The sequence below is a fragment of the Lepidochelys kempii genome, chromosome 4 (assembly GCF_965140265.1).
Source record: "Lepidochelys kempii isolate rLepKem1 chromosome 4, rLepKem1.hap2, whole genome shotgun sequence".
In the NCBI taxonomy this organism is placed as follows: domain Eukaryota; kingdom Metazoa; phylum Chordata; order Testudines; family Cheloniidae; genus Lepidochelys; species Lepidochelys kempii.
Genome location: NC_133259.1, coordinates 62,346,655 through 62,357,673, shown reverse-complemented (window position 1 = coordinate 62,357,673; position 11,019 = coordinate 62,346,655).

The window sequence follows — 11,019 nt, the reverse complement described above, 5'->3', positions numbered from 1 at the left end:
GGTCAGTGTGCTGTGCTGATTTCCACTCCCAGCAGCCTCCATGCCCAGTGCTTGCTCCGCCCCCAGAGACTGTCCCATGTGCCTTCCCTCATCCTGAAAACCCGAGCGGGGAGGAGCAAATTGGCCCTGCCCTAACAGTGCAGCCTGGCTGTAAGGTAGAAGCAGCGTGCTGCTAAGGAAGCCTTGGCGGTGCAGTAATGGGGAGCAGGGGAATGGATAGATTCCATTAATGGTCAGGCAGGGCACAACTGGCAAAGTTTGCACATCACTAAAGTCCTTAAGCAGACACCAAAAGAGGTAAATATGTTAATCTCGTTTCACTGGATTAAAAAAAACCCTCACTTGAGCTTTCACAATTCAAAAACAAATGACTCAGACTTATAAATGATCACCACTGCTGGTCTAGTAGCAGAGGTTGGTTGAAAACATCCATGACGACCCTGCTTCCCTCACCAAAACTCATTGAGACAGATCCTCTGCTAGTATAATCTTACACTGGAGCCGGAGCTAGTGACAATGTACAAGACTAGAGACTCTGTCCCACTACATATATCCAAACATATGTAGTGGTTGTGATATTATTGCAAGGAGCTTTCTAATGGTGCTGTTATAGATAGTGTTAGAAATTTTCTTTATCTGAATGTACAGAAGTTTGACCTTGAATGAAATGCGAACTGTTATGATGCATTTTTAAAAAAGAGGCTGAGCACAACACCAGCAAAGTCTGTTGTCTTTCCTTGAATGTGTCTTTGACTGGGTCTCTATTTAGCTGCAGCTGCTGCCTAGAGCTATATTCATGCAAGCAAACAAAATATTACAAGGGTAAGCAACAGAAAAATATCCACCAGTGAATTAAGGCCATAGTTACCATGTCAGCTGAGGATGAGGGACTCCATCTCTTTCTGCACCTTTCTCCATGGCCTCACCTGCATCTCTCTCAAACTGCCTTCTAGGTCCCACTCCCTACATTCACAGCATGCCCCTCCCCTTGAAACCTTTAAGAAAGTGCCTTGGTTTTCACCTTTTCCCAGGCCTGAGGGGAGGCAGCAGGATGGGGTTGTCTAGAGCTCCCTTTCTAAGGCTTTGGGAGAGGGACCAACTGCCATGGTGCAGGGGAGGGGGTGCTCTTGGGGCTGTAGGGGTAGAGAGGAGAGGAGAGGAGAGGGAGAATGGAGAGCCAGTTCCATTTTGTTATGTGTGTGGGGGGGGGGTGAGGGGAAAAGAACCAGAAAGAGCCAAGCAGCTCAGGGCTCACTCCTTGCCCCTTATTTCATGCACCAGTTTTGAGGGGGAGGTGGGTGCAATAGACTGGAAAAGGAAGCAGAGCTGTCTCTTAGTGGTTGGGCTTTGTGACACTCCCACCCACTTCCTCCTGTGGAAAAACCACATTTGCCCAAAATTGCTCTCCATTTCTGAGAGGTGCCAAGCTGGGGTGGTCTGCTAACCACATGCAGCAGTTTGGGTAGCGATCTTTCTCTAGCTGGGGAGTGGGGAAAGGCAGCTAATCGGATGGCAGTTTTCCCCCCACAGACCCATAGGAAGGGGTGAAAACATGTAGTTATATTGTAGATCAGCAAGACTTACGCATATGTGTATTCCAGCTGTTGTATGTTTAATAGATTCATAGCGTCTAAGGCCAGAAGGGACCACTGTGATCGTCTGGTCTGATTTCAGGCCATAGAGTTTCCCCAGAATAATTACTTTTGAAAGTGTGTAATCTGGTAAGTACATCTTGTAGATCAACATTAAGGCTGTTAACACAATGTGTAAGGTGAATTTCTTCATGTCAGTATTGTCATTAACCAAGTATATGAACTTATGGATACTCTTTCCAATCTTTTTAATGTTTATAGTTATTGTCCATAAAACTATAGTTATGTATTTTACTTAAGGATTCTATTAATTACTGCAGCAACCTTCATTCTAACTTAACATTGGGGAATCTATTAGGTGTTCTAAGTGACATCCTGCTTTTTCAATATCATTATTTATTCATTATTTTATTGGGATTTCCTTGTCTTTTGACACAACCCTGAGGTCAAAGTGTTTTCTGGGGGATGCAAAATTTTCTGAAGAAGCTAAGCTTTTTTGAAAGATGTTTATAGAATTTTGTGAAGAAAACCTTGCTAACTAGGTGCAGTAATTTGAGTAATTGAATATATACCATTGGATGATGTGCAGTTCATGAAGTGTTCATTAAGTATCACTGTCACTGAATTAAAGTACACACATTGCCATTATGTACATTAAAAAAGCACAAATAACAAACCACATTATATGTTAAAACATTTTTGGAGTTATTGGCTAAAGAAATGCGAAGAATTCTGGAGACAACCTGGGTGGTTTTAAGGATGAGGCCTCTGAACTGGGGATCATGGGGCCCACTATCAAGTAGGAGAGAAATGTTTGTGTTAGTGCCATGATTCTTTGTCACTAGTTACATACCAGCCTCTTTATGGTACTGTAGTGATCAACACCCTTTGTAGAAGGTGGTGTCTTATGATCTCATTACTGTGAGACCGTAGGTAAGGTTGTATCAGAATTTTTTGTTTCAGAGGGTCTATCACTTAAGTATCTCACCTTTTTTCCTGAACCCTTTTTTGTAAAGCTGCATGGGGAATTTGAACCAAAGTTCAGCCCACTAATTAATGTGTGTGACAAATAACCTCCAGTCTGTACTTTGTCATGTTGGGCTTTCTTAGGAAACGTGGGAAAAACTGGAACACTGGTAAAGCCTGACTCTTTTCCACACAGTGTAGATTTGCTGACCCCTCCTGCATTGTACCATCAGAGAAAACCAGCCACTTCATCACTCCAGTCAGTTCCTTTGCATGCTTGCGGAGAGTCACTATTCACAGACTCATAGAAGATTGGGGTTAGAAGAGACTTCAGGAGGTCATCTAGTCCAACCCCCTGCTCAAAGCAGGACCAATCCCCAGCTAAATCATCCCAGCCAGGGCTTTGTCAAGCTGGGCCTTAAAAACCTCTAAGCATGGAGATACCACCACCTCCCTAGGTTACGCATTGCAGTGCTTCACCACCCTCCTAGTGAAATAGTTTTTTCCTAATATCCAATCTAGTCCTCCCCTACTGCAACTTGAGACCATTGCTCCTTGTTCTGTCATCTGCCACCATTGAGAACAGCCTAGCTCCATCCTCTTTGGAACCCCCCTTCAAGTAGCTAAAGGCACTGTTGCCCCGGCTGTCACAACAATGGTTGCCTTTGATAACTGGTAGTCTGTTCCTCAGACTACTGGAACATAATTACTCAGAAGAGTCTAAGAAGGAACTGGAATGGAAGCAGGCTGGGTTTGCATAAGCCCCGGTGGTCCTCCTTTGGGTTTGTACTGGGGGTAAGTTACACTGATTCTTTTGAAATGGTAATTGTTTATAACTTCCCTCCAAAAGGCTTAGATTAAAATAAGATACAAAATTCCAGCTCCTTTTCATGCTCCTCTTAATATACTGCTTACAAACTGTGGGCTATGACTTCGGTGAATATTTACCTTCTTAAAAAAGCAGGGAATTGTAGCTATGAGTCCCTACTAAGTTTTCTGTTACATTGTTAAAAAAATTATAATTTAGAAGTTGTAGTAAAACTGATGTTGCATTAGAAAAGTTTTGTCTGAATGCAGTTTACTTTCAATATATTGGTCAACATGTCACTGAGTGCTGAAATATGGAGCTTCACAAAGATAACAATGGCAAAGTGTACCCTGAAGACAATACATCTGTAAGCACTTGATTTAAATAGCACGTATATAAAAGATTTTCTTTCTATTAAACTAAGGAAATTCACAAACACAAAACTTTATTTGATGTTAAGGATGCTCTTTTTAATAAACTAAACCATACTAAGTTAAAAAGTTGCAAAGTCAAACACTCTCAAATTAGAAAATGCCAGAATGGACATTGCCCCTGTAAACTTAATTCAGTTTCCTTGTGCACATGCAGTCATTAATTATGTGGTCACATTCTGTATTTTCCACAGGACCTCTGCCTCATTCAGTACCTAGGATGGATCAGGGGATGAATCAGGGTTGTGTAGTGATGGAGTCTGTCTATAGGACCGCTGGCTCATTTGCTGCAGAAATTAGAATGTTTATACCGATTGTGGTTCTGGGAGACTGCAGGCTTGGAATGTGTTGTGAATGAGGCAGGGGATTGTGGAAGAGAAAGGCTGGTCTCATAGTTAGGGCAATCAAATGCTTCCCTAGAGACTTGAATTCTGTTCATACCTTGGCAACTGAGTTCTTATGTGAGGCTGGGCAAATCACACCAAACTATTCACAGCTGGTCGCTTCTGCAATAATTAAAGGCTGTATGATAAGGTTCTGTAGGTAGCATTCATTCTGGCATTTTCTAACTTGACTGCTTCACTTTGCAACTTTTTAATGCTTAATTTTGTAATTCCTATTTTTTATAGTTTAGTTTATTGATGAGAGCAATCTTAACAAATGGTAAAAAAAAGTGTTTTTGCTTGCGAATTTGATTAGGTGTATTATCCCCCTTAAGCCCTGTGGAAAATCAAAACTTGGTTGGGGATCCTCATGAGGTTACCTCCTCTAAGACCCTTCTGTGATGCTTTGGGGTTTCACCCAGACCAGTAAGTGCTTGTGATCACTCCCTGACCTTTAACCTTGGGTATTTCTATACTGTGCTGCATTGGCTTACAGCCCTAACCCTAGCAGCATGCTCACGGCATAATGATTTCACCCTGGCTTCTACCAGCCTGGTTACTCCTTGCGGGGTGACAACAACAGCCCCTCCAGTCCGGACTCTCCCCAAAATCATCTCCCCTGCAGCATACAGTCCCTCCCACTGGACTCTCATAGATGTTACCTAGTTTGCTGTGTCTCAAGAGATAGAACACACATTAGCCTGCTAGCTTGGCTGATGACTAACGCTTCAGTTTAATAAACAGCACTAAGATGGTTTTGTAATAAACAAGAATGTTTATTAACAAAGAACATACGTTTAAATGATTACAAGTAAGAGTGAAAGAGATAAGAAAGGCTACAAATAAAACAAACAAAACACACTTTCTAGTGGCTAAAACTTAACTGTAGCAAATTACAATCTTTGACTAAGCAATTTCCTTATTTATGTCAAGTTATCAGCACCCCTAGTCCTCCAGGCTAGGGGACCCAACTTTCATAGGCTTGAAGGGCACTGTACTCTATTGTCCCCTCAGTGATGCATGACAAAATATCTTTTTGCCACCACTTATTCTTTCCAAAGTTAATTGACCTAGTTTCAAGAGGTAGGAAAGCTTCCTGGGAGTGCATCCCGCATTGAGATTAAGTGGTCATCTTCCCCCACTTGCTTGCCAGATGGCTTTGTTTACCTTGCATGTAAGTGTGTTTTTCATTGTCTTAGGTCACACCTTGCTTAATTGACACTGGAGACACAGTCAACCTGTGAAAGAACATTCCATTGTCTAGGACAGGCTATGCCTAGGGACTGTCGGCCAAACATATTTCCAGCACACATCTATAATTCTTTACACAATGCCCAAACATACCAAACATGTAATATTATTATTGACCAGTGTTTTTCCAGTTTGCAGATGACACCTTACACGACACCTTTTAGGTAGATCATAACAACAGTGAGTTGGGGCAAAGAGGAATGTGTCAGTTATACCTGATGTGAGTTATGATATGGTGTGCCTTCTGCCAGTTGGTACTGAGGGGCTTCCTGGGTCAAACCCTGGGTACTTACTTAGGAGAGTGTCTAGGGCACAGCAAGGGTCAGATTATGCCCTTGGATATTTGGGCAGCTCCAAGTTATTCCAGTTGGAATGGCTGTGTTGCACATAGAATCATAGAAATGCAGACCTGGAAGAGACACCGAGAGGTCATCTAGTCCATCCTTAACAGGAGTTTGTCTAACATTAAAAACTTCCAGTGATGGGGATTCCACAACATCCCTTGCTAACCTATTCTAGTGCATTCTAGCCTGATAGTGAAAAAGGGTTTTTTTGGTAATATCTAACCTAAATTTCCCTTGCTGCAGAATACTTTTACAATTATAAAATGTCTACCTTCAGTGGACATGGAGAACAGTTGGTCACGGTCCTCTTTATAATAGCTGTTAACATAGTTGAAGATTGTTTTCAAGTCCCTTGTCTCTTCTCAAGACTAAACATACCCAGTTTTTAACTCTTCCTCATTTCTCAGGATTTCTAAAGCTTTTATCACTTTTTCAGCTTTCCTTTGGCCTCTGTCCAATTTGTCCGCACCTTAAAATGTGGCACCCAGAACTGGACACAGTACTCCCACTGAGTCCTTACCAGCAATGTGTAGTGTGGAAAAATTACCTCCTTTGTCTTATACACAACACCACTGTAAATAAATCCCAGAATATTTTCCTTTTTTGCAACCGCATCACATTGTTGGCTCATGTTCAATTTATTTCCCACTATAACCCCCCCATCCTTTTTAGCAGTACTGCGTAACCAGCTTTCCCCATTTTGTATTTATACATTTGATTTTTTTTCCTTCCTAAGTATAGTACTTAGCAGTTATCTTTATTGAATTTTGTCTTGTTGACTTTAGACCAATTCTCCACGATAAGGTCATTTTGAATTCTAATGTTGTCCTACAAAGTGCTTACAACTCATTCCTGCTTGGTATCAACAGCAAATTTTATAAGCATATTCTCCACTGCATTATGCAAGTCATGAATGAAAATACTGAATAGTACTGGACCCAGGGCAGACCCTGTGGGATCCTACTAGATACACCCTCCCAGTTTGACAATGAACCATTAATAGCTACTCTTTGTATACAGTTTTTCCAACCAGTTTTGCCCTCACCATATAGTAACTTCATCTATATTACATTTCCCTAGTTTGTTTATGAAAATGTCATGGGGAATAGCTCAAGTTGTAAGGATAAAATCAGCCTTACTAAAATCAAGATACATCACATCTACTGCTTTCCCCCATTCCCAGGCTAGTAATCTTGTCAGTGAAGGAAGTTAGGCTGGCTTGGCACGATTTGCGTTTAACAAATCCAATATGGTTATTATTTATCATCTGGGATCCTCTAAGTGTTTACAAATTGATTGACTGATAATTTGTTCCACTATCTTTCTAGGTATTAAAGTTAGGCTGACTGATCTATAATTCCCTGGGTTCTCTGTGTTCCCCTCTTTAAGGATAGGTACTACATTTGCCTTTCTCCAGTCCTTTGGGGTCATCTGTCATCCATGAGTTCTTGAAGGTAGTCACTAGTGGTTCCGAGGTTGTTTAAGCTAGTTCCTTAAGTACACAAGGGTGTATGTTGTCACATCCTGGTGACTTGAATACATCTAATTTACAATAATATTTTTAACCAGTTCTTTCCAAATTTGGTTTGTGTTCCTTCTCCCTGGCTGTTAATATTAATTGTGGTAAGCATCTGGTCACAAGTTAACTTTTTGTGAAGACTAAAGCAAAATAAGCATTAAACACATCCCTCTTCCCATAACAAGCTCTCCTTCCCTGCTTAGTAGTTGACCTATACTTTCCTTCATCTCTCTTGCTCCTAATGTACTTATAGAACCATATCTTATTGCCTCTTGTGTCCCCCATTAGGTGTAACTCATGTTGTGCCTTAGCCTTTCTGATTTTATCCTTACAGCTTGAACTATTCTTTTTTTACTCATCCTTAACAATTTGTTCATGTTTCCACTTTTTGTACATGTGCATTCATGAGCAGGATTTAGTCTCAAGTACCAGCCAGTTACATAACATACCTATTTTACTACTGTTTTGCAAGCCAGAGTGCAGACTTCAAGATATTTTTGTGTGTGCAGAGATTTGTACACTTTCCTGTAAAGAGTTGTGCTTGCACTCTACTAGTTAATGTTGTCGTTGGTTTTATTCTTCCTATGTTAGCTCCAGCACAGTTAACCAACTCAATTTCCAGATCTGGACTAGTGTCAGCAGCGATGCTGCAACCAAGGAAGCAAAAGATAAAAACATTATCTCCACGCTCAGCAGAAGATAATCTGTTTGCACAGTGGAAAAGAAGAATGTTTTACAATCTACCTACAAAAGACAAATACCTCCTCACTAGGCCTCACTAACAAGGAAGAAGGTGGGTTGTAGGTTGCAGCCCAAAGCACCCCAGTACTTCCAAACCTCAGTGAGAGTCATTAGCAAGCATATACTTAACTGGGGTTTGAGGGAAGGAACAGAACAGCAGTGGGAGCCTCCAAAGGAGAAGGGTAGGATTAAAAATAAGACAGAGGAAAAAATGAGAATAAAAGCAGAAAACAAAACAAAATGTGCAGGGGGAAAATGGGCATGAGAAGGGAAAAGAATAGAGGGCTTGGAGATGAGGTGCACTTAATTGCCAATGTATCATATGAGAAGACTCCAGCAGACAAAGGGAACCTCTGGACTAAAGGAAGACACTTGAGAAATACAATCAGTATGTGCCTTTGATATGCATTATTATTTCCAGTGGTAAATGAAGCAACGTTGTGGAGTCATGTAATGTACTATATGCAATGAATTACCCTTCAGGGTAATAGATATTTCAAAATCCAGTTGCCTAGATGTAACATCTTAAGATCCATTTCTAATTTTCCAGTTCTAAAACTGTCCACATAGAACAGAACAGCATGAGCAGAAGGGAAAGGGTGCCATCCAATTTAACAGTCCGGAGGTCTTTAGTCGTAACCGCAAGCGGTCAGTAAAATACCATTCTTTCTTTCTCAGTAAACATCTAGAAGCTGAATTCACTAAAACATTGTGTTCATTGGCACTTGGCTTACAACTCAGATTCTTTGTTGTACATAGACAAGACATTCAGTTGGCACAATTACCAATGAGGATGCTGCATTTACTCCTATCCAGAATTAGTTTAGGCAGAGCATTAAAATAAGGGTTGCTAAACACAGACAATAAAGATGTCAGCCATGTTATGTTGATGGTCCTCAGTGAGAAAATTTAGTTTAGCAGACACTTTTGTTATGTGTTTGTCTTCCTTTGTCTATGCCAACTTGTGCATTTTAGTAAATGTTTCTATGAGCCCACTGAGCCAACAAAAAGTATTGACTAACCGTAAAGTTCTGTACCACTGTGCATGACGAATAAGGGTAGGACTACATTATCAAAACTTTGCATGGCATATGCATGTTTGTTTTCAGGTTTGATTTTGATCTGTACCCCAAAATCTGGAGACTTATATGAACTCTCTAAAACTCTTTTGTTTGGAAAATAGAATGGTAATCTCACAGAATCAGTGTTTCTAGTGAGATTTCTGGTCCTTCCATGCGCTAATGAATAAAACATTCAAACATTTCCATAATTCCAAAAAAAGGGGCAGTTAAATTTTGGGTGCAAGTTTGGAGAGGTTATTAGTTTATGCAGACTGGTTCACTTACCGCTGTCAAAACTGGGTAAACAAATATAATTTATGTGTGTATTCAGAAGATCACATGAAATTGGGCCCTGGGTATTCCATGGCAATAGAATTTGACTTGGAATCACCCCTTCCTGTAGAATTGTGCTCCAAAATTCACAGAAGAATTAAGGATGAATCAAGTAGTTAGTAATATCATGAGACTGATTCTGATCCATGCTGGTTTTACATAGGTGTAACTTCAGTGTAACTTCTTTATTTACACTGGTGTAAATGAGATCAGGCCCAAGATAGCTGAATATATTAAAGCTCTGATACACTTCCAAGGGTTTAGATCAGAGGAGGGCAAACTATGGCCTGCGGGCCACACCTGGCCCGCAGGACTGTCCTGCCCGGCCCTTGAGCTCCTGGCCTGGGTTACGGGGTGGGGTCCTGGGGAGGCGATTAGGGGCAGGGGTCCCAGAAGGGGGCAGTCAGGGGACAAGCAGCAGGGGGGTTGGATGGGTTGAGAGTTCTGAGGGGGGAAGTGGGAGGGGGAAGATGGGGGCGGAGGCCAGGCTGTTTGGGGAGGCACAGCCTTCCCTACCCAGGTGTAGTGTATTAAATTGTTCCCCATAGGTATGTGCTACTTATGGAGCATCAGGACTGGCAGCCGTAAATAGTACACCTTAAGTAGCACATTCCTGCTGGGACCCCAGCCCCTGATCCCTATCCACACCCCCACCCCCTGAAAGGCCTCCCGGGACTCCCACGTCTATCCAACATCCCCTTCTCCCTGTCCCCTGATTGCCCCCCAGGTCTCCCTACCCCTTATCCCACCCCCTCGCTCCCCGCACCCTTACCATGAGTGGACTGCGGGGGGGGGTGTTGGATAAGGGGCAGGGAGGTTATTGGTTTATGCCGCTCAGAGCACCAGGACTGGCCGCTACTCAGAGCACCAGGCTGCTCAGAGCACCAGGACTGGCAGCCATAAGTAGTACACCGTAAGTAGAACATTCCTAGGGGAACAGTATCATACACTACATCGGCTTGCCATTCAGTTTCGGAACCCCGATGTGGCCCTCAGGCCAAAAAGTTTGCCCACCGCTTGTTTAGAACCCCACAGGATCTAATGGCACCTTAGAGACTAACCAATTTATTTGAGCATGAGCTTTCGTGAGCTACAGCTCACTTCATCGGATGCATCCGATGAAGTGAGCTGTAGCTCACGAAAGCTCATGCTCAAATAAATTGGTTAGTCTCTAAGGTGCCACAAGTACTCCTTTTCTTTTTGCGAATACAGACTAACACGGCTGTTACTCTGAAACAGGATCTAATGTATACCTTTAGTTTATACACAGTGTACAGAGCAAATGCTGCTGACCATACTGCATCTCTCTGAGAGGAAATGGAATATCTAATGTACAGGAGTTATTATTCTCTGTAATATTCATATTATGTAAAACCTTCTTTAGCATCAATAAATAGTAACTAATGAATGTAATTTTAAAGACAAATACTTGGCGTGGGCATATTTGATGGATAATCATAGAATTGTAGGACTGAAAGGGATCTTCTAGTCCAGTCCCCTGCACTTAAGGCAGGACTAAATATTATCTAGACCATCCCTGACAGTTGTTTGTCTAACCTGCTCTTAAAAATTGCCACTGATGGAGATTCC